The sequence below is a fragment of the Trachypithecus francoisi genome, unplaced genomic scaffold (assembly GCF_009764315.1).
Source record: "Trachypithecus francoisi isolate TF-2019V2 unplaced genomic scaffold, Tfra_2.0 Lachesis_group7, whole genome shotgun sequence".
In the NCBI taxonomy this organism is placed as follows: domain Eukaryota; kingdom Metazoa; phylum Chordata; class Mammalia; order Primates; family Cercopithecidae; genus Trachypithecus; species Trachypithecus francoisi.
In genome coordinates, this window is record NW_022681472.1 from 12,403,603 (window position 1) to 12,426,339 (window position 22,737).

A 22,737-nucleotide genomic window follows, 5' to 3' on the forward strand; every position below is an offset into this window, starting at 1 on the left:
TCAAAGCTTTCTCTTTAGCCACTGGTATACTCAGCCCGAAAGAGATTACTTGGGAATGGCCGAAAAGTCTGCTGGTAGGAGAAGGGTAAATAAGAACTGTTAACAGTTAAGGCAGAGTCAATTAATTCCTTTCCCCCACTAGCTATTGGGTGGGATGTTTGCATGGCACTTGTATGCAGAAGGCTTAAAGACTTCTATTCTCAGTTTTTGAAAATTATTACATCCAGCTAAAATTTTCTATAGCCTCACTTTGATGAAGATACTATTGGAAACCCGCTAAATAATTTTCTTCTTTATATTTAAATAATACTTGTTGGTAAAAAAATCGCAGTGGCTCATGCCTGTAATCCCAGCACTTTGGGAGGCTGAGGCGGTTGGATCACGAGGTCAGGAGTTGAGACCAGCCTGACCAACCCGTCTCATTAAAAATGCAAAAATTAGCCAGGCCTGATGGCATGTGCCTGTAATCCCGCTATTCAGGAGGCGGAAGTTGCAGTGAGCCGAGATTGCACCACTGCACTCCAGCTTGGGTGACAGAGCAAGACTCCATCTCAAAAAACAAACAAACAAACAAATAAACAAAGAGGAAATCTGGTTTTTTCTTTCTGATTTCCAAGTGTTTAAAGTTTTAAAAGGTGACAACTAGCCTTATCTATCTTCCACTGGAGGATTAAAAGAAGAGTTTTATTGATTTGTTTCAAGGACATCTAGTTTAGTTTTTCATTAAGTATTAATAATTTGCCATATTTGATTTCATGAATCATTCACTTCTGTCAATATTCTATATATGCAAATTAACTTTGTTGAATTTAATCCCACCTGCATTATCTATATTCCCTGAAACAAATTTTTTCTAGGCTCTGTTTATGATTTATTATTATTGCTGCATTTATTTTATATTTCTGTGAGGCACAAGGTTGGAATGTGAGTGGGGGCAGACAAAATCTTTTTTTTGGCAGAATCCAGTCTTAGTCTTCAGGCTCCATGAATAAGCAACTTCCAAACCAGGTAGTGATATTGCTTGGTTTGACTTTGCTATTGCCTGTAGTAATCTTCAGGAGACATGTAGAAGGCTGTGCCATGCTTACTGTGGTGGGAAGTCAAGCATAGGTGGTTAATGTTCTCGGCTATTTGGTAATGGGAATGAAAGGAGCTTCAATGTAATATGCTACCAGGCATTTTTTACTGGATGACTCAAATTCTATATGACTGATCTTTAATGCCACACTTTAGCTACCAAACAGTTGTAGAAACACGACAACCATCCTAAATAGAGGTTGCGGTTAGATTATCCACATGTATTTGGGGGCCTCTTTAGAGTAGAAGATTGTTTTCAATACTGTTGAGTGCAGATGAGGAGGTGGGGGCTCATGAACTGTGTCTAGTAAGCATTCATTGAGAGCTATTCCATGGCTCAGCAAAGAAACTTTGCTGAGCATTGGTAATTACCCATGGGGAAGCACAATCCTTGCTTTCAATAAATGTGTAATCTGTGTGTATATATATACATACATATATATACACACACACACATATATGTATATAAAATAAATGCCATGCAGTATAGTATGTACTATAAAATGCAGGGTACAGTGCAGATATTAAAAAGAATGGCTGAAGAAGTTTTTGAGCCTACAAATCTTAAAAGTCAGCAAAAATATATATCAGTCCCCTAAAACTTAGAATGCAACATACAAGTAGGCACAAACATCATCAAATAAGAGCTAATGATCATTGTACCAGGCACAGGACTGAGTCATTTCCATGCATTATCTAATTCCATAAAAACCAGAGGAGGTAAACAGTATATTTCTTATTTATATGCGAGGAAACTGAGGCTTATTGAAGTGAAATATCTTGTTCCAGATCAGTGCTACTCAAAGTGGTCCCCAAAATGATGCTGGTTAGTGAACTGTCACTAACTAATCCATAATGGTCACTGATCCATAATGAGTTAGTGTTGGAAACATTTGTGATTGTTGAATTGAATAATAAAAAAATGTAAGTTTGCATTTTGTGTTTCTTTTTTTAAAAATTTGTGGCAAAATATATATAAAATTTATCATTTTAACAATTTTTTAGAGTACAATTCAGTGACATTAAGAACGCTTACAATGTTATACAACTATTACCACCTTCTATTTACAGAATATTTTCATTGTCTGAAACAAAAATTCTCCACCCACCGACTCCCCATTTTCCCTTATCTTCAGCCCCTGGCAACTTCTGATCTAATTTCTTTCTCATGAATTTGCCTATTCTAGGTATTTAATATAAATGGAGTCATATAATATTTGTCATTTTGCATCTGGTTTATTTCATTTAGCACAATTTTTCAGAGTTAATCCATATTTTTGCATATGTCAGAACTTCATTATTTTTATTGCCGAATACTCCATATAGAGTGCACTTTGGTTATTCATCTGTTGATGGACATGTGATATTTCTACCTTTTGGCTATTGTGAATAATCCCATTAGGAACACTGGCATACAAGTAACTGCTTGATTCCTTGTTTACAATTTTGTTGAGTATGTATCAAGGAGTGGATTATTGGCTTATATAGTAAATCTATATTTAACAGTTTTAGAAACCAGCAAATTGTCTTCCACAGTGGCCACACCATTTTGATTTCCTACCAGCAGTATACAAAGATTCCAAGTTCTCCACATCCTCACCAACAGTAGTTCTTTCTATGGTTTTTATTATAATCACACTAGTTGGTATGAAGTGATACCTTATTGTGGTTTTGATTTTCATTTCCCTAATCACTAATGATTTTGAGCATCCTTCAATGTGCTCACTAGCCATTTGTACCAAGTTATTTGCCCTTTTTTACTTTTTATGTATTTTTGTGGTTGACTTACAGGAGTTCATATGTATTTTGGATATTAACCTCTTATCAGATATGTGACATGCAATTATTTTCTCATGTTGTGTGGATTGTACTTCACTATCTTTAAAATGTCCTTCCATAGACAAAAATTTTTAATTTTGATGAAATTCAATGTATCTTTTTTGTTGTTGTTGCCTGTGTTTTTAATATCATATTTTAAAAACATTGCTAAATCCATGGTCATGAAGATTTGCCCCAGTTTTCTTCTGAGTTTATAATTTGTGCTCTCAAATATAGGTCTCTGATCCACATTGAATTAGTATCTGTGTGTGGTATAAGGTAAGAGTCCTACTTTATTTTCTTGCATGTAAAGATCCATTTGTCTCAGCACCATTTATTGAAAAGACTATTCTGTAGGATCTTGGCATCATTTTCACAAATCAATTGGCCATGGATTTGAGGGTTTATCTTTGGGCCTTCAATTCTATTCCATTGGTTTATGGGTCTATCCCTATGCCAGTACCACATTGCGTTTTTAAGTTATAGCTTTATATTAAGTTTTGAAATCAGAAAATTTGAGACCTCCAATTTTGTTCTATTACAAAATTGTTTTAGCTGTTCAGGGTCCCTTGAAATTCTATATAAATTTTAGAACGGGTTTCTTTATTTCTGTAAAAATTGCTGTTGGAATTTAGATAGGGATTGCATTAAATCTATCAGTTATTTGAGTAACATTGTCATCTTCACATAATTAAGCTGTAGGAGTTTATATATATTCTGGATATTAACCCCTTTTCAGATATATGAACAAAATCATGATATATGATTCTGATTAATGAATCAGGTTTCAGTCTTCTAGTTATTTAGACCTTCTTTACTATCTTTCAACAATGGTTTATAGTTTTCAGTATACAAGTCTTATGCCTCCTTTGTTAAATGTATTCCTAAGTATTTTATTTTTATTAGGTTATTGTGAATGCAATCATTTTTTATCTTCTTTCAATTTATTGTATATAGGAATCCAACTGAATTAGTTGTGTAATGATTTAATATCTTGAAATTTTATGAGTTCGTTTATTGGTTTTGACAGCTTTGTGTGTATGTATGTGTATATGTGTGTATTCTTTACAGTTTTTTACATATAAGATTGACTTCCAATTTGGATATTTTTACTTCTCTTTCCTGCATATTTGCTCTCACTGCAACTTCGAGTATTATGTTAAATAGAATGGTGAAAGTGGGCATCCTTGTCTTGTTCTTGATCTTAGGTGAAAAGTTTTCAGTCTTTCACCACTGAGTATGAAAGTTGTGAGTTTTTCATATGGCCATATCATGTTGAGAAAGTTCCCTTATATTCCCAGTATATTGATTATTTTTATGGTGAAGGAATGTTAGAGTTTGTTAAGTGCTTTTTCTGTATCAGTTGAGATGGTCATGTGAGTTTTTCCTCTATTCTATAAATGTGATATATTAAATTGATTGATTTCATGTGTTGAACCTTTCTTTTATTATTGGGAAAAATCCTAATTGGTCATAGTGTATAATTCTTTCAATATTCTGTGAATTCAGTTTATTATTTTGAGGACTTTTGCATCTATATTCAGAAGAATAATGGTCTGTAGTTTTCTTTTCTTGTTGAGGCTTTGTCTGTATTAGAATAGTGCTATTTTCATAGAAGGAGTTAGGATGTGTTTCCTTTTCTTCTATTTTCAAAAATGTTTGAGGATTGGTGTTAACTCTTCTTTAATTGTTTGGCACAATTCACCAATAAAACCTTCTGGTCTTGGGTTTTTCTTTGTTAGGAGGTTTTGGGTCACTGATTAAATCTCTTTATTTATTTTAGGTCTATTCATATTCCCTGTTTCTTCTTGAGTAGGTTTTGGTGGTTTATGGTTTGTTTTTACCTTAACTTATTTCTCATTTCCATTGTGATTTCTTCTCTGATCTAATGTTGTTTAAGAATGTGTTTTTGAATTTCCACATATTTGTAAGTTTTTCAAAAGTTTTCTTTCTGTTATTAATGGTAGTTTCATCACACAGTAGTCAGAAAAAAACTTTGTATGATTTCAATCTTTTTAAATTTATTTAGTTGTTTTATGAACTAACATACGATTTATCTTAAAGAATGTTCCATGTGCATTTGAGAAAAACGTATAATCTGCTACTGTTTAGTGAAGTGCTCTCCCGAGTTTTAGATACAATTGGTCTATTGTGTTATTTAAGTCCTGTACCCTTATTAATCTTCTGTCTGCTTATTCTATTCACTATTGAAAATGGAGTAATGAAGTCTCCAGATATTACTGTAAAACTATCCCTTCAATTTTGTCAATTTTCATTTCATATGTTTAGGGGGTGTTGTCATTAGATGCATATATAATTGTTACATTTTCTTGATGTCGGGCACCTTTTATCAATATATAATGTCTTTATTTGACTCTTGTAAACTTTTTGATTTGAATTCTATTTTGTATAATAGTAATTTAGCCACCCAGCTCTCTTTTGGATGCCATTTGCATGAAATTAACAATAAGAGGAATTTTGGAACTTATACGCATACATGGAAATTGAACAATATGCTCTTGAATGACCAGTGGATCAGTGAAAAAATTAAGAAGGAAACTGAAACATTTATTGAAACAAATGATAATGGAAACACAATAGACCAAAACTTATGGGATACAGCAAAAGCAGTACTAAGTAGAAAGTTTATAGCTATAAGTGCCAACATCACAAAAGTGGAAAAACTTCAATTAAATAATCTAACAACACATCTTTTAAAAAAATTTCAATAGGTTTTGGGGGAGCAGGTGGTGCTTGGTTACACTAATGAGTTCTTCAGTGGTGATTTCTGAGATTTTGGTGCACCCATCACCCACCACAGTATACGCTGTACCCAGTGTGCAGTCTTTTATCCCTCACACCTTCCCGCTCTTTCCCCCAGGTCCCCAAAGTTCATTGTATCATTCTTATACCTTTGCATCCTCATAGCTTAGCTCCAACATATCAGTGAGAACATACAATGTTTGGTTTTCTGTTTCTGAGTTACTTCACTTAGAATAATGGTCTCCAGTCCCATCCAGGTCACTGTGAATGCCATTATTTCATTCATTTTAATGACTGAGTAGTAGTCCATTTTATATATATATATATATATCTCACAATTTCTTTATCCACTTTTTGATTGATGGGCCTTTTGGCTGTTTCCATATGTGAATTATGCTATTATAAACATGCATGCACAAGTATCTTTTTCATATAATGACTTTTTCTACCTCACCCAGTAGTGGGATTGCTGAATCAAATGGTAGTTCTACTTTTAGTTCTTTAAGGAATCTCCAAACTGTTTTCCATAGAGGCTGTACTAGTTTACATTCCCACCAGCAGTGTAAACGTTTTCCCTTATCACCACATCCATGCCAATATCTACTATGTTTTGATTTTTTGATTGTGGTAATTCTTGCAGCAGTAAGGTGGTATCAAATTGTGGTTTTGTTTTCGGGCATTTCCCTGATCATTAGTGATGTTGAGCATTTTTTTCAAATGTTTATTGGCCACTTGTATATTTTCTTTTGAGAATTTATGTCCTTAGCCCACTTTTTGGTAGGATTCTTTGTTTTCTCACTGATTCTAACAATACGTCTTAAGGAACCAAAAAAGTAAGAGCAAACTAAACCCAGAATTAGAGAGAAGAAAATAAATAATAAAGGTCAGAGTAGAAATAAATGAAATTAAAATGAAGGAAACAATACAAAAGATCAATTAAACAAAAAATTGGTTTTTTGAAAAGTTAAACAAAATTGACAAACGTTTAGTCAGACTAAGAAAAAAGAGAGGGCAGATCCAAATAAATAAAATCAAAAATGAAAAAGGAGACATTACAACTGATACGGCCTACATTTAAAGGATCTTTAGTGGCCACTATGAGAAACTATATGCCAATAACTTGGGAAATCTAGAAGAAATGGCCAAATTCCTAGACACATATAACCTTCCAAGATTGAACCAGGAAGAAATCAAAACTCAACACAGACCAATCACAAGTAATGAGATTGAAGCCAGAATAAAAAGTCTTCCAGTAAAGAAAATTCTAGGACCTGATGCCTTCACTGCTGAATTGTAGCAAACATTTAAGAACGAATACCAATCCTACTTAAACTACTTCAAATAACAGGGGGGAGAGAACACTTCCAAACTTATTCTACAAGGCCAGTATTATCCTGATACCAAAACCAGACAAAGACACATCAAAACAAAAACAAAAACAAGAAAAACTACAGGCCAATATCTCCGATGAATGCTGAGGCAAAAATCCTCAACTAAATACCAGCAAACTGAATTCAACAATACATTAAAAAGATCATTCATCATGACCAAGTGGGATTTATTCCTGGGATGCAAGGATGGTCCAACCTATGCAAATCAATCAATGTAATGCAATCAACAGAATGAAGGATAAAAGCCATATGACCATTTCAATTGACACTGAAAAGGCATTTGATAAAACTCAACATCTCTTTATGATAAAAATCCTCAAAAAACTGGGCACAATAGGAACATACCTCAACATAATAAAAGTCACATACAACAGACCCACAGTTAATAACATAATGAATGGGAAAAATTGAACACCTTTCCTTTGAGATGTGGAACATGTCATAGATGTCCACTGTCACCACTGTTATTCAACATAGTATTGCAAGTCCTAACTAGAGCAATCAGACAAAAGAAAGATATAGACTGGCCACGGTGGCTCACGCCTGTAGTCCCAGCACTTTGGGAGGCCAAGGTGGGTGCATCACGAGGTCAGGAGTTCAAGACCAGCCTGGCCAACATAGTGAAACCCCATCTCCACTAAAAATACAAAAAAATTAGCCAGGCATGGTGGTGGGCGCCTGTAATCCCAGCTGCTTGTGAGGCTGAAGCAGGAGAATTGCTTGAGCCCAGGAGGTGGAGGTTGCAGTGAGCCGAAATCTCATCATTGCACTCCAGCCTGGGTGACAGAGCAAGACTCCATCTCAAATAAATAAATAAGAAAGATATAAAGGGCATCCAAATAGAAAAGGAAGAAGTCAAACGATCCTTGTTTGCTGATGATATGATCTTTTATGTGAAAAAAAAAAGCAGACTACACAAGAAATTAGAACTGATAAGCAAATTCAGTAAAGTTGCAGGATACAAAACCAACATACAAAAATCAATAGCACTTTTATATGACAAGAGTGAATAATGTGAAAAAGAAATTTAAAAGTAATCCTATTTACAATAGCCACATGTAAAATTAAATACCTGGGAATTAATTCAATCAAAGAAATGAAAGATCTGTATAATGAAAACTATAATAACTGATGAAGGAAATTGAAGAGGACACCAAAAAATGGAAAAATTAATGGACTGGAAGAATCAATATTGTTAAAATGTCCATAGTACCCAAAACAATCTACAGATTAAATGCCATCCCTATCAAAATGCCAATGAAATTCTTCACAGGAATTTTTTAAATCCTAAAATTTAAATGTAACCACAAAGGACCCAGAATAGCCAAAGCTGTCTGAAGCAAAAAGAATGAAACTGGAAGAATCACACCACCTGATTTCAAATTATTCTATGCAGCAATAGTAACCAAAACAGCATTGTGCTGCCATAAAAACAGACACATAGGCCAATGTTACAGAATAGAGAACCCGGAAGCAAATCCACACAGCTACAGTGAACTCATTTTTTAAAAAGGTGCCAAGAACATACAATGGAGAAAAAACAGCCTCTTCAATAAATGGTGCTGGGAAAATTGGATATCCATATACAGAAGAATGAAACTAGACCCCCATCTCTCGCCATATACAAAAATCAAATCAAAACAGATTAAAAACTTAAATCTAAGGCCTCAAACTATGAAACTACTACAAGGTAATATTAGGGAAAATCCCAAGGACATTGATCTGGACAAAGATTTGCTGATCAATACACCACGAGCACAGCCAACCAAAGTAAACATGGACAAATGGGATCACATCAAGTTAAAAAGCATCTGCACAGTGAAGGATAAAATCAACAAAAGGAAGAGACAACCCACAAAATGGGAGAAAATGTTTGCAAACTACCCTGTTGACAAGGGATTAATAACCAGAATATATAAGAAGCTCAAACAACTCTATAGAAGAAAACTCAATAAACCAAACAAAAAATGTGCAAAATATTTGAAGAAACATTTCTCAAAGGAAGACATACAAATGGCAAAGAGGCAGATGAAAAGGTGCTGAATGTCATTGATCATCAGAGAAATGCAAATTAAAACTACAATGAAGTATCATTTCACTCCAGTTAAAATGGTTTATATCCAAAAGACAGTCAATAACAAATGCTGGCAAGGATGTGGAGAAAAGGGAACCCCCATACGCTGTTGGTGGGAATAGAAATGAGCACAACCACTATGGAGAACAGTTTGGAGGTTCCTAAAAAAAACTAAAAATAGAGCTACCATATGATCCAGTGATCCCACTGCTGTGTATATCCCCAAAAGAAAGGGAATAACTATATTTAAGAAATATGTGCACTCCTATGTTTGTTGCAGAGTTGTTTGCAATAGCTAAGATTTGGAAGACACCTAAGTGCCCATCAACTGATGAATGGATAAAGAAAATGTGGTACTTACACACAATGGAGTACTATTCAGCCATAAAAAAGAATGACATCCAGGCTGGCATGGTGCCTCACGCCTGTAATCCCAGCACTTTGGGAGGCCAACGCAGGTGGATCACGAGGTCAAGAGATCAAGACCATCCTGGCCAACATGGTGAAACCTCGTCTCTACTAAAAATATAGAAAAAGCTGGGCGTGGTGGCACACCTTGTAGTCCCAGCTACTCAGGAGGCTGAGGCAGGAGAATGGCTTGAACTCGGGAGGTGGAGGTTGCAGTGAGCCGAGATTACACCACTGCACTCCAGCTTTGCGACACAGCAAGACTTCGTCTCAATAAAAAAATGAGATCCAGTCATTTGTAACAACATGGATGGAACTGGAGATCATCATTATGTTAAGTGAAATTAGCCAGGCACAGGAAGACAAACATTGCATGATCTCACTTATTTGTGGTATCTAATCAAATCAACTGAACTCATGGACATAGAGAGTAGAAAGAAATTAGGAGAGGATGGGAAGGGTAGTAGAGGACTGAGGGAGAGGTGGGGATGATTAACGGATACAAAAAAAAATAGAAAGTATGAGTAAGACTTACTATTTGATAGCACAATACAGTGGCTATAGTCAACAATAAATTGTATATTTTTAAATAATTTAGAGAAGGTAACTTGATTGTTTGTGACTCAAAGGATAAATGCTTGAGGAAATGAATACTCCATTCTTCACATTATATCCCTGTGTCAGAACATCTGTATATATTATGCACCCCATAAATATATACATCTACTATGTACCCACAAAACATTTTAAAAATAATTTTTAAAGAAAATAATTATGAATAAATTTCACAATTACAATAATAATACTACCATTTAAAAATGTACAGTACAGTTCTTTCACTGATCTCTTGGCTCATCATTTAAATAATTTTAATGATACAGTACTTCTTGAAACTCTAAAGGTAAAAATGGGACATGCGCTGTGCTCCCTACAAGTGTGCAAGGTCAACTCTAAATGACAAAGAGGTAGCAAGAATGTCAGCATCATTGTGCTTTAATTCATATCTCAGAGTATAATTTTCTTTCTTGTTTCTTGATTGATGAGCTTAGTGTACTCTTATGGACACTGCCTATTGCATAAGGTCAAAGACAGCTGGTTAGGTGATAATAAGTGTAATGCTATAATGCAAAGTTCAAAGGAAGTTATATTGCACTGAAAGTGTTCCTCTGTGAAATCCATATTTTGATTTTATGTTTAGGAAAATTAAAAAGAGAAAAAAATGCACCACAGGAATCATTGTCATGACCTACTTTTCATATTCTTTTAAAAAACAACCCATCTGTTTTGGTTTCCAGAAAATCTGCCAAGAAATAAAGATGTTGTAATTAATTGTAATGAATATGTTAACAGGAAATATCCACTAAGCTAACACATCTTGTCATGCCCTAATGTAACGTACTCCTGGCATTAATGAGAAAGCATTCAAGGAAGGCAGGTGAGCTTGAACGCACTTTTAACTGGTTACGCAGCAGTTTTAACTGCTTGAATTTTGAGACCATCTTTAAACTCAGACCAAAAGTGTTCTAAGGACTTTTATTTGGTAGCTACATTCCTGTAGCATACTATTGATAAAATAGACCAAAAAATGTAGTACATTCTGTCCAGGAGATCTCAGTATTTGAATACTGGCTCGATTACCTACTAGTTATATGATGGGGTAAGTTATTTAAACTTTCTGAGGTTTAATGACCTCATTTGAACCACGGGGAAAGTAAAAGTTGTCTTAGAGAGTTTTGTGAGGATTACAAACAGTTAGCATATGTGAAATAAAGGACTCATTGGATCTGTTCCGTAAATATTACTTTCCTTTTTCTATATAAGACTATGTATGCATATTTAACTACAGCACCAAATCAACACTTGGCGCAACTTAATTTTTTTTGACATTGTGGAGTTGAAAGGGACTATAGGGCTCTTCTTCCTGGGCAGCTCAGTGGTTCTGCTGTGCTCCCATATAAACAAATGACAACCTAAAAATTACACTAGGGACAAATATCTCTAACTATGTTGCGTTTACTCAGAAGTGAAAATAAAGATTATAATCTGAAATGCAAACCACCAGTCCATTCAGTGAGGGGGGTGTATGGGGAGCTTTCACCAGCTAAAAATGAGATTTACTAAGCTGCTTAGAATCAGAGTTCATTGGTTCAAAGCCAGAGGTTCAAACCCAGCGGTTCAAAGCCAGACCGGTTGTCTGTTCATTGGCGGAGATGCCCTTACTGGGAAAGTGTTCTGAGAACATCTTATCTGAATACTGCAGTTCTAATGTCTAGTGATAAAGATTGTCCAAGCAAAATATGCATGAAAGACATGAAAGAGTTTTTAGAAAGTCCTTGGTTCTCATTTCAGACACATAAGCATGAGTCTTCCCTCTTTTGGGTCTTCCCAGACCTATATTTTCTGGATGTGATGAAAGGGATTCCATCCTGGTATCTGCAACTTTCATGCAGATGTTAGAAACCAACACAGTGCAGGTGTTATGAGCCTTTGTTACCACTGAAGGCAGCATGTGGATCCCACGGGTAGGGCACTATAGTGGTTTTCTATTGTGAATAACTAATTGTCATAGATTTAGTGCTTAAAAAAAACATTCATTTAATTACCTGTTTCCATGGGTCAGGAATGGGCCTGACTTGATTGGGTCATCTGCTCAGGGTCTCCCAAAGCTGCAATGAAGGTGTCAGCTGCTCTGTCCTTCTTGCCTTGAGTGTGGTCCAAGCTCATTTTCATGTTGGTGGACTTAAGTTCCTTGTGGTGACATAATTGTGGCTTTCAGCCTAGACAAAGCCCCTCTCCATAGGTGGTTCACACCATAGCTGTTTGCTTTTTTCCCTGAGGCCCCCAAGAGAGTGTGTCTTGTCTGCTTCATCTTCTCTCAAAGGGTCCTTTCATTATGCCAGTGTATCCAGGATTACACTGCTTTTGAGGACCTCAAAGCTAATTGATTACTGGTTAAATCGTGATACTGATACTCCATTATGGTCCATTCTACACTCAAGGCAAGGGGATTCTCAGTGCATGTGCAAGACAGTCACACATCTTGGAATTCTGCCCACTACAGTCATGTGGCCAGGGCCAGTGAGACAGCTTCAGAAAAAAAGGTAATCTTCAAAGTGATCTCAGGCTGTGATTCTCAAAGAAGATCTGTGCTTTTTGCTGATAAACTACATTTAATCTGAAATGGCCACAGCATTCTCAGCATTAGTTGATTGGTGGCTATAGAAGTTGGAATCACCAGACTGACTGATTTGATATGCAACCCTTAGGAGCAAAATTTTCATTTTGAGTAAAGTTTAAAGAACCGAGCTAAAGGAGAAAAGTTTGTACGCAAGATATACTCTTAGACATTCACTATATATGATTTGATTTTTAAATCCACCACCACCTGAGACTGGGTTTATTTAAGAGGAGGAAATCAAATCTCAGAGGGAGTGACTCATCAAAGGCCCTGCAGCAAGTTAGTCAATGTGAGAGATGGGGTTTGAACATGTGTCCTCTTTCCTCAGCTCAGGATTTTCCAAGATAGCATCTACTTTTCCTGTTAACAGTGGGGTCAGCTGCACATAGAAGAATTTTTTTTTTTTTTTTTTTGCATGCATGCTTCTTACTATAGACATTGATCATTCTTTGAAGTACTCTTCAGCTCTTCATGCACACGTAAAGTGCACAAAAGAAAAATAAGATAGTCAAGCAGGAAGCATTCCCTCTGAAAACCAGCACAATACTATACAACATAGTATATAGGGAAATCAGACAACAGGGAAATCAGACAACAGAAAGAAATAAACGGTATTCAAATAGGAGGAGAGGAATTCAAGTTGTCTCTGTTTGCTGACAACATGATTTTATATCTAGAAAACCCCGTCATCTCAGCCCAAAAGCTCCTTAAACTGATAAGCAACTTCAGCAAAGTCTCAGGACACAAAATCAATGTACAAAAATCATAAGCATTCCTATACACCAACAACAGACAAGCGGAGAGCCAAATCATGAATGAACTCCCATTCAGAATTGCTACAAAGAGAATAAAATGCCTAAGAATACAGCTAACAAGGGGGACATGAAGGACCTCTGCAAATGGAACTACAAACCACTGCTCAAGGAAATAAGAGAGAACACAGACAAATGGAAAAACATTCCATGCTTGCAGATAGGAAGAATCAATATCATAAAAATGCCATATTGCCTAAAGTAATTTATACATTCAATGCTATTAACATAAAACTACCATTGACATGCTTCACAGAATTAGAAAAAACTACTTTAAAATTCATATGGAAACAAAAAGAGCCTGTATAGCCAAGAAAATCCCAAGCAAAAAGAACAAAACTGGAGGCATGCTACCCCACTTCAAACTGTACTACAAGGCTACAGTAACCAAAACAGCATGGTGCTGGTACAAAAACAGACACATAGACAAATGGAACAGAATAGAGATCTCAGAAATAAGACCACACATCTACAATCATCTGATCTTCCACAAACCTGATGCAAACAAGCAATGGGAAAAGGATTGCCTATTTAATGAATGGTGCTGAAAAAACTGGCTAGCCATATGCAGAAAATTGAAACTGGACCTCTTCCTTACACCTTATGCAAAAATTAACTTGAGATGGATTAAAGACTTAAATGTAAAACCCAAAAGCATGAAAAACCCTAGAAAAAAATCTAGCCAATACCATTCAGGACACAAGCATGGGAAAAGATTTCTTAACAAAAACATCAAAAGCAATTGCAAGAAAAGCAAAAATTGACAAATGGGATATAATTAAACTAAAGAACTTCTGCACAGCAAAAGAAACTATCATCAGAATGAACAGGCAACCTATGGAGTGGGAGAAAATTTTTGCAATCTATCCACCTGACAAAGGTCTAATATCCAGAATCTACAAGGAATTTAAACAAATTTACAGGAAAAAACAACCCTATCAAAAAGTTATATAAACAGGCAAAAGATATAAACAGACACTTCTCAAAAGAAGATGTTCATGCAACCAACAAACATACGAGAAAAGCTCAACATCACTGATCCTTAGAGAAATAAATGTAAATCAAAACCACAATGAGATACTATCTCACGCCAGTCAGAATGGCGATTATTAAAAAGTCAAGAAGCCACAGAAGCTGGTGAGGTTATGGAGAAATAAGAACACTTTTACACTGTTGGTGGGAATGTAAATTAGTTCAACCATTGTGGAAGACAGTGTGGTGATTCATCAAGGATCTGGAACCAAAAATACCATTTGACCCGGCAATCCCATTACTGGGTATATACCCAAGAGAATATAAAACATTCCATTATAAAGATACATGCACAAATATGTTTACTGCAGCACTATTCACAATAGCAAAGACATGGAATCAACACAAATGCCCATCAAGGATAGACTAGATAAAGAAAACATGGTACATATACACCATGGAATACTGTGCAGCTGTAAAAGGAATGAGATCATGTCCTTTGCAGGAACATGGATGAAGCTGGAAGCCATTATCCTCAGCAAACTAACCCAGGAACAGAAAACCAAATACAGTATGTTTCCACTTGTAAGTGGGAGGTGAACATTGAGAACCCATGGACACAGAGAGGGGAACAACACACACTGGGGCCTGTCAGGGAGAGCATCACGATAAATAGCTAATGCCTGAGGGCCTTAATACCTAGGTGATGGGTTGGTAGGTGCAGCAAACCACCATGGCACACGTTTACAAACCTGCACATTCTACACATGTATCCTGGAACATAAAATAAAATAAAATATATAAAAAGCGAAAGATAGCATAGTCACACCGAACTTCAGTATCTTGAGAGAACACCAGCATGGTCATTTTTGATTTTAAAAAAAATCAGGAAAAAGATTATTCTAGAAGTAATCACTCTTGGTTAGGAGGATAAAATTATACTGCCTTCTTCAGAACTAAGATTTATAGATTTGAGTTAGCTACAAATGTTATTGATGAAATATTTATTTGGGCTTTTTAACTTCAAAACTGAGTTTGTCACAGTTAATCCTGTAATCAGAATGTACAAAGGATCACTATTTTTTATTTGATTAAAATTGCCTTTTTTGTATGTCCTCAAGTTCTGCTTTACTTCCAAATTATTATGCTGTGGAAAATGGCTTACTGGGGTTTTTCCAGAGTTTTAGGAGTCTAAACTTACAAATCATGTAATGATAAAATGAATTGTTTAGTAATTAAGTCACGGAATGTAATATGAAACTTAGTAAAGAAACAACTGAGTATAAAAAGCCAATAGTTTTTGGGAGGTAAAATTATTCACACAAAGTAAGAGACCCTGGATATATGCACCTCCAAATGATGTAGGAAAAACTTTCACCCAATGACAAAAGGAAGTGAAAAGAATGCATTACTGTTTTTTTTCCGAGCTCCAGATGTGTGAATGGAGAGGGTAGGGAGATGGAGGCCCCCCTCTTTGGAATCAGAAACTATTGGCTTGCTTCTCCAGGAATTTGAGGATTGTATTTATACTGCCTGTGGATTCAGAAACAAGCAAGTCAAGAAACTATCATACAAATTTCACTTGGGCTGGTGACATGCCCAGATTTACAAGCAAAACTGCTTTTGGGGGTTGTTAATAGGTAGAATTATGTCCTCACCCGAAATGCATATGTTGAAGTTGTATACACCCCAGTACCTCAGAATGAGACCTTAGTTGGAGATCAGGTCTTTATAGTGGTAGTTCAGTTACAATGAGGTCATTAGGATGGGCTCTAATTCAACATGACTGGCATCTTTGTAAGAGGAAATTTGGACACAGACAACACATAGAGAAAAGATTGTATGAAGGCATAGGGAGAAGACAGCTGTCTACAAGCCAAGGAGAGAGGCCTCAGAAGAAAACAACACTGCCAACACCTTAATTTCAGACTCTGGCCCTCAGATTATAAGACATAGACGTCTATGTTTAAGTCACCCACTCTGTGGTACCTTGTAATGGCAGCCCTAGCAGACTAATACAGGGGTTGATTCCACAACACAAACCACAGTGGGTTCTCACAGAAAAAGAGAAGTCTTACTAATTTTAATATCTCAATTTATAAAATACACAACAAATGAAAAGAGGTACTACCCGAGCGCCACCTGGTGCCTGCTTCAAGTGCGGCAACGACGGCCACTGGGCCAGGCAGTGTCCTAACCCAAAGGAGCCAACTCGCCCCTGTCCGAACTGTCGGCAGATGGGCCACTGGAAGTCAGACTGCCCCGACCTAAGGACGGTCATTGCACCTCCACGTGACGACCCTCCTCCAGGTATTGGAGGCACCTTCCAGCTCCTCAACACTGACGAAGATTGAAGAGGCCCAGACTCGGAGACCCCCTCACTCTTGCCGAGCCCAGGGTTATGCTCCAGGTAGTGGGTAAGTCTATATCCTTCCTTATGGACACGGAGGCTACCTACTCTGTTTTGCCTTCCTTCAGTGGCCCCAGCCACTCCTCCACTGTCACAGTCATGGGAATTGACGGCACTCCCTCCACCTACCGCCAGACTCCTCCTCTGTCTTGCTGCCTGGAAGGCTCCCTCTTCTTGCACTCATTTCTTATCATTCCTTCATGCCCAGTCCCCTTGTTAGGACGAGATCTCCTCTCCAAGCTAGGGGCTTCAGTTCATTTCTGACCCAACCCCTCCCCACACCTCGCGTTCCTCTTCCCCCTTTTCTCACCTGACAAACCCCACCAGGCTGACCCCCTATTCCCGTTTCCAGTCCCCATTAACCCTAAGGTGTGGGACACCTCCACCCCGATCATTGCCCAGCACCACACTCCAGTCTGCATCCAGCTAAAAGACCCTTCCAAGTTCCCCTCTAGACCCCAGTTCCCTATCTCCCTTGAACACCGACAAGGACTAAAACCCATCATTACACACCTGCTCTGGCAGCACATTCTAGTTCCCACCAACTGACCATGTAATACCCCTATCCTACCTGTATGGAAAAGCTCTAGGGCCTATCGCCTCGTATAGCACCTACGCCTCATCAATGAGGCAGTAGTCCCTACCTTTCCAGTTGTTCCTAATCCATATACACTCCTCTCGCGCGTTTCCCCTGACACCACTCATTTCACTGTCCTTGACCTGAAGGATGCCTTCTTTACCATCCCTCTACACCCAGACTGTCACTTTCTGTGTGCCTTCACATGGCAGGACCCAGACACTCATGTTTCTTCCCAGCTGACCTGGACTGTCTTGCCACAAGGGTTCTGAGATAGCCCCCATTTTTTCAGACAGGCACTGGCATGGGACATCCTCCTCTGTGCCCTAACCCATACATAGCACCCTTCTACAATATGTAGATGATCTATTATTATGTAGTCCTTCCTGGGAGTGCTCCTTGCAGATACTGCTACACTTTTAAATTTTCTAGGCAACCGAGGTTATCGGGTTACCCCGGCTAAGGCTCAACTTTGCACCCCTTCTGTCACCTACCTAGGCATACTCTTCACACCCACTATGAAAAGCCTCACGGCAGATAGAATGAGCCTCATCAAAACTCTCCAGCCTCCTCAGAATGTGGAAGAGATCTTGTCCTTCCTAGGACTGGTAGGGTATTTCAGGCATTGGATTCCCAACTTTGGGGTCTTAGCCAAGCCCCTCTACCAGGCTGCCAAGGAGACACCCACCAGACCACTGTCTGACCCCTCCTTGGTTGCCAACTCTTTCAAGAAGCTTCAGGACTGTCTCCTTTCTGCCCCTGCTCTCTCTCTCCCCAACCCCCTTCGGCCCTTTCATCTATTCACCGAGGCGCGCCAGAAGGTAGCCACCGGCCTCCTAGCCCAGCCGGGTGGATCCACATACCAGGCTGTGGCCTATCTCTCCAAGCAGTTAGACCCCACAGTCCAGGGCTGGCAACCTTCTCTGCGAGCCCTGGCGGCTGCCACAGAACTTACCCAAGAGGCCCTCAAGCTTACCCTAGGGGATCCTCTCACAGTCTACTCTTCTCATCGACTGTCAGATCTCATCACACACAAATGTCTCAGCCATCTCACCCCATACCGGCTTCAACAGTTCCACCTGCTATTCATTGAAAACCCTCACATCACTCTCACCACCTCACCCCATCTAAATCCTGCTACCCTCTTGCCCACTCTAGGATACGATTCCACCCCTGCACATTCCTGCCCAGAAGTTCTCACCACCTTGCCACCCGCCCACCTCAGTCTTTCCAAACAGCTGTTAGAACATCCAGACTGTACCCTGTTCATAGACGGGAGTTCTGTCTTAACCCCCAATGGACACTGACAGGCAGCATACGCTGTCGTAACAGTAAGCCAAACAGTTGAAACCAGGCCCTTGCCTCTAGGCACCACCTCCCAGAAGGCTGAACTCACTGCCCTTACTCGTGCCTTACTTCTCTCCAAAGCCAGAGGGTTAATATCTATACAGACTCTAAATATGCTTATCTTATTGCACATACTCACTCTATTCTCTGGCAAGAGTGCGGGTTTCTTAGAACCAAAGGGACGCCAGTAGTCAATGGACCACATTTAAAGAGGTTGCTTAATGTTCTCCAGGCCCCCAAAGAGGTAGCCATCATCCACTGCAAAAGCCACCAGCATTCTAAGGAGCCTGTGTCACAAGGTAACAGCCTAGCTGACTCCACTGCATGGGTCACTGCCCTCACTTCCTCCCCTCCCTGAGTGCCTTTACTCTTTCTTGCCCCACATATTCCCCTGACTACTCTTCCCAGGAACTTCAAACCCTGATGGCTCACCCCAGTGTTACCCGAAACAAGGATGGGTGGGTGTTCATTGACAGCCGAATAGCGCTCCCTCAGACTCAGGCAGTACATATACTAACCGACATACATCGCTCTCTCCACATAGGACCCAAGGCTATGTATAACTTCCTAGAACCCATCTTTCACCTTCCCTCACTGCAGGCCCAAATTAAGAAAGTACATCAGCAATGTGCCACCTGTTCGGCCACTAACCCCCAAGGTAGGCTCAGACACCCAGGGCCTACTCATCAGCTGAGAGGCCACCAGCCAGGAGAAGATTGGTAACTTGATTTTACTCACATGCCCCGACATAAAAAATTTCGCTACCTGCTGACCTTAGTTGACACCTTCTCAGGATGGATTGAGGCTTTCCCCACCACTCGAGAGACTGCAGAAGTTGCAGCAACTTTTCTCCTAGAGCCCATCATCCCCAGGTTTGGTCTCCCCCGAACCATCCAATCAGACAATGGTCTGGCTTTCATTTCCAAACTCACCCAGCAGGTGGCAGCCGCACTCCAGATTACCTGGAAGCTCCACATTCTCTACGATCTGCAGTCATCTGGTAAGGTAGAACGTGCAAATGGCCTCCTTAAACTGCATCTAACCAAACTCACTCTAGAAACTTGCCTCTCGTGGATAACTTTCCATCCCTTGGCTCTTACTCGTCTCAGGGCAGCTCCACGGGCCCCCACAGGGCTCAGCCCTTTTGAGCTGCTGTATGGACGCCTGTTCCTCTTTCAGGAGCTGCCAGCCCTCTCCCCTCCCTTAGGCTCCTACCTCCCTTACTTAACCCTCCTTTGTGAGCTTCTAAGAAAACACGCAGACAGGTGTCTCCCCACACCCGCTTCCCTAAACTCTAAAAATCACACCGTTGTAGCACCAGGAGACCTGGTACTGGTCAAGCAGCTGCAGCCCCAAGCCTTATCTCCCCAGTGGGAAGGACCATATACTGTAATCCTTACCATGCCCACTGCTGCCAAGCTCCTCGGCCTTCCCTCCTGGTATCATCTGTCCCAGCTGAAAAAGGCACCCACCCAGCATGATTCGAGGTGGATGACTCAGGCTGTTGCCCCTACTAAATGATGACTTACGCATGCTGGTAACGACCCTCTGCCTAACCTTCCTCAGCTATCCAGTTCTGCTGAGCCTAGGTAAGACTCCTGCCCGAACTCCCCCCGTCAACCCATTCTGCTGGAGATTCTATCTGTCAGAGACCTGGACCCAAAACAATCGCATAAGTTTCCACATTTTAGCCACAGTTGACTACCAGCCCCAAGGGTGCCAGAGTCAAGTTGCCTTTAACTTCTCCACCTTTAATAGTTGCTCTGACTGGTGGAACCCAGTCATATGCTTTCTCTATGATCAGGTAGAATATAACTGTCTCAATTACTGGGTAGAAACCAATGGCGGGTGTCCATATCATTATTGTAACATGCATTTTACTTACCTTGACATGTCATACACCAAGTGGCAGCAACCGGCATCAACAGTTCAGTTAATCAGATCATATCGACAAGGAGAAGTGCCTACATTTTTCCTTACCATTCCTGACCCCTGTGGGACCCATGGTGGGCATCAGGTATAGAGGCTGCCTTTACTGGCATGGCTACAAGTCTTATTCCGTAGCCTGACTCAGGATTTACAGAGCCTACGTCAGGGTCACAAGCAACCTCGTCAGCCTGGCCTCTGACATCAAACAACAAGAAGAGGTCATCTCAGCTCTAGCCAACCCAAACAACACAGCCAACTCAGACAACGAGCCTCAGGGCAGCAGTAACCCTTTTTCTTGGCTAACCCTAGTCAGAGAAGGGGCCCAGGTAGTATATATGGCCGGGGTGCACAACATCTCCTGTTGTTTCTTTTGTGCAGCATTGAATAAGCCCTCACTGGTTGTGGTACCTTTACCTAGCCCTTTTTACTCTAACCTAACCCCCTCCTTTCCCCTTCCCAGCTGAACCCTGGGGGAAGTTCCTTTGTTCCAAGACCCGCTTAAACAACAACTCCCCTTTTGCTACTCCACCCCTAATGCTTCCTGGTGCAACCAGATAGGATCGGTGCCTCCAAATCTCACTGCCCCCCAGGCAGGTATTTTTGGTGCAACTTCACCCTGTCAAAAACTCTCAAGGATTCCAACACTACCCTATGCATTCCCATCTCCCTAGTCCCCAGCCTCACCCTGTACAGTGAAGCCGAGCTATCCTCTCTTCTGTCCCTTGCCTGCCCCTGCCAGGCAAGGGCAGTATTCCTTCCACTAATGATTGGAGTCTCTTTAGCCACATCCGTTGTGGCCTCTGGCCTTGGAACTGGAGCCTTAACTCATTCTGTCCGATCCTCTCAAGACCTTACGGCCCGATTACAGGTAGCAATCGAAGCTTCGGCAGAATTCCTGGCTTCCCTCCAATGACAGACCGCCTCAGTTGCCCAGGTGGAAGCCCAGAATTGCAGGGCACTTGACCTCCTTACGGCTGACAAAGGCAGGACCTGTATGTTCCTTAATGAAGAATGCTGCTACTACGTCAATGAGTCAGGACTAATAGTAACCAACCTCCTCACTCTGGAAAAAGTCCAAGAAGGACTCCACACAAAAGCCTCAGGATTAGAGTCCCCACTCGGGTGGTGGCAGTCGTCCATGGCCGGCTGGGTCCTACCATTCCTAAGCCCCTTACTAATCATTGGCTTCTTACTACTCATAGCTCCCTGTATCCCCTGCTTCATCCAGGACCGCATAAAAGAAGTCTCCCAGGTCACTTTCAATCAGATGCTGCTCCACCCCTATACCCGAGGTCCAACTGCCGAAGAACCCCATGACGACCCATACCAGCAGGAAGCAGCCAGATGAACACATCACCCCTTTTTTCTTATTAGAAAGAGGTCGGAATGTTAGGCAGGGATCTAGACCTGACATGGCGGTGCCACCCGGCATAGCAGGCCCTTTGTTCGAGACTTCCCTTCCTCTTTGAACACACCCACAGACTTGCATATGTCAGAGGTTCCGGCTGGGCAACCACACTCCCCCATGACCTGCAGCTCACCTGCATTCCACAAGTTTGTAAACAGCAGTTTCGGTTAACAGTTTCCAAAGACCCCTTCCTCATGGCCCTTACTCGACTCCTTCCCTAGTAGTTTCAAGACCCCCCAGGCCCTGTTTGTACAACCAGCTTCCCTACTTCTCGGACTATAAAAAGCCCCTACCCTCCTCCCTCAGCGTGACTTCCTTGGCCCGCACCTTTGGACAGAGGAACCTCGTCCATGAGTCCTAATAAAGGCTATTCTCACTGCCATTTGTCTTGTGTCTTCATTCCGGGTTCAGCTCCAGCCTCAGTTTACCTTTACACTAGTCTTCAAGGAGCTTTCTTCTTTTGGACAATTCATTGAGCCTCTCAGATATTGTAAAAGAAAGAACTGGAGGGTCATATAGAGACAAACACAAGCTTTGGCATAAGACAGCCCTCAGTGTCAAGCCAGCTTGCCC

General features: G+C 40.1%; 1 long non-coding RNA gene across 1 annotated transcript; it reads left to right on the plus strand.

Annotated features, from left to right (window-relative positions):
* The first annotated feature begins 1,101 nt into the window (after positions 1-1,101).
* Positions 1,102-15,295, plus strand: LOC117079490. The gene is made up of 3 exons (XR_004435474.1): positions 1,102-1,113; positions 7,783-7,788; positions 15,149-15,295. It is a non-coding gene; the product is annotated as an uncharacterized LOC117079490 (long non-coding RNA).
* The last annotated feature ends 7,442 nt before the right edge of the window (positions 15,296-22,737 follow it).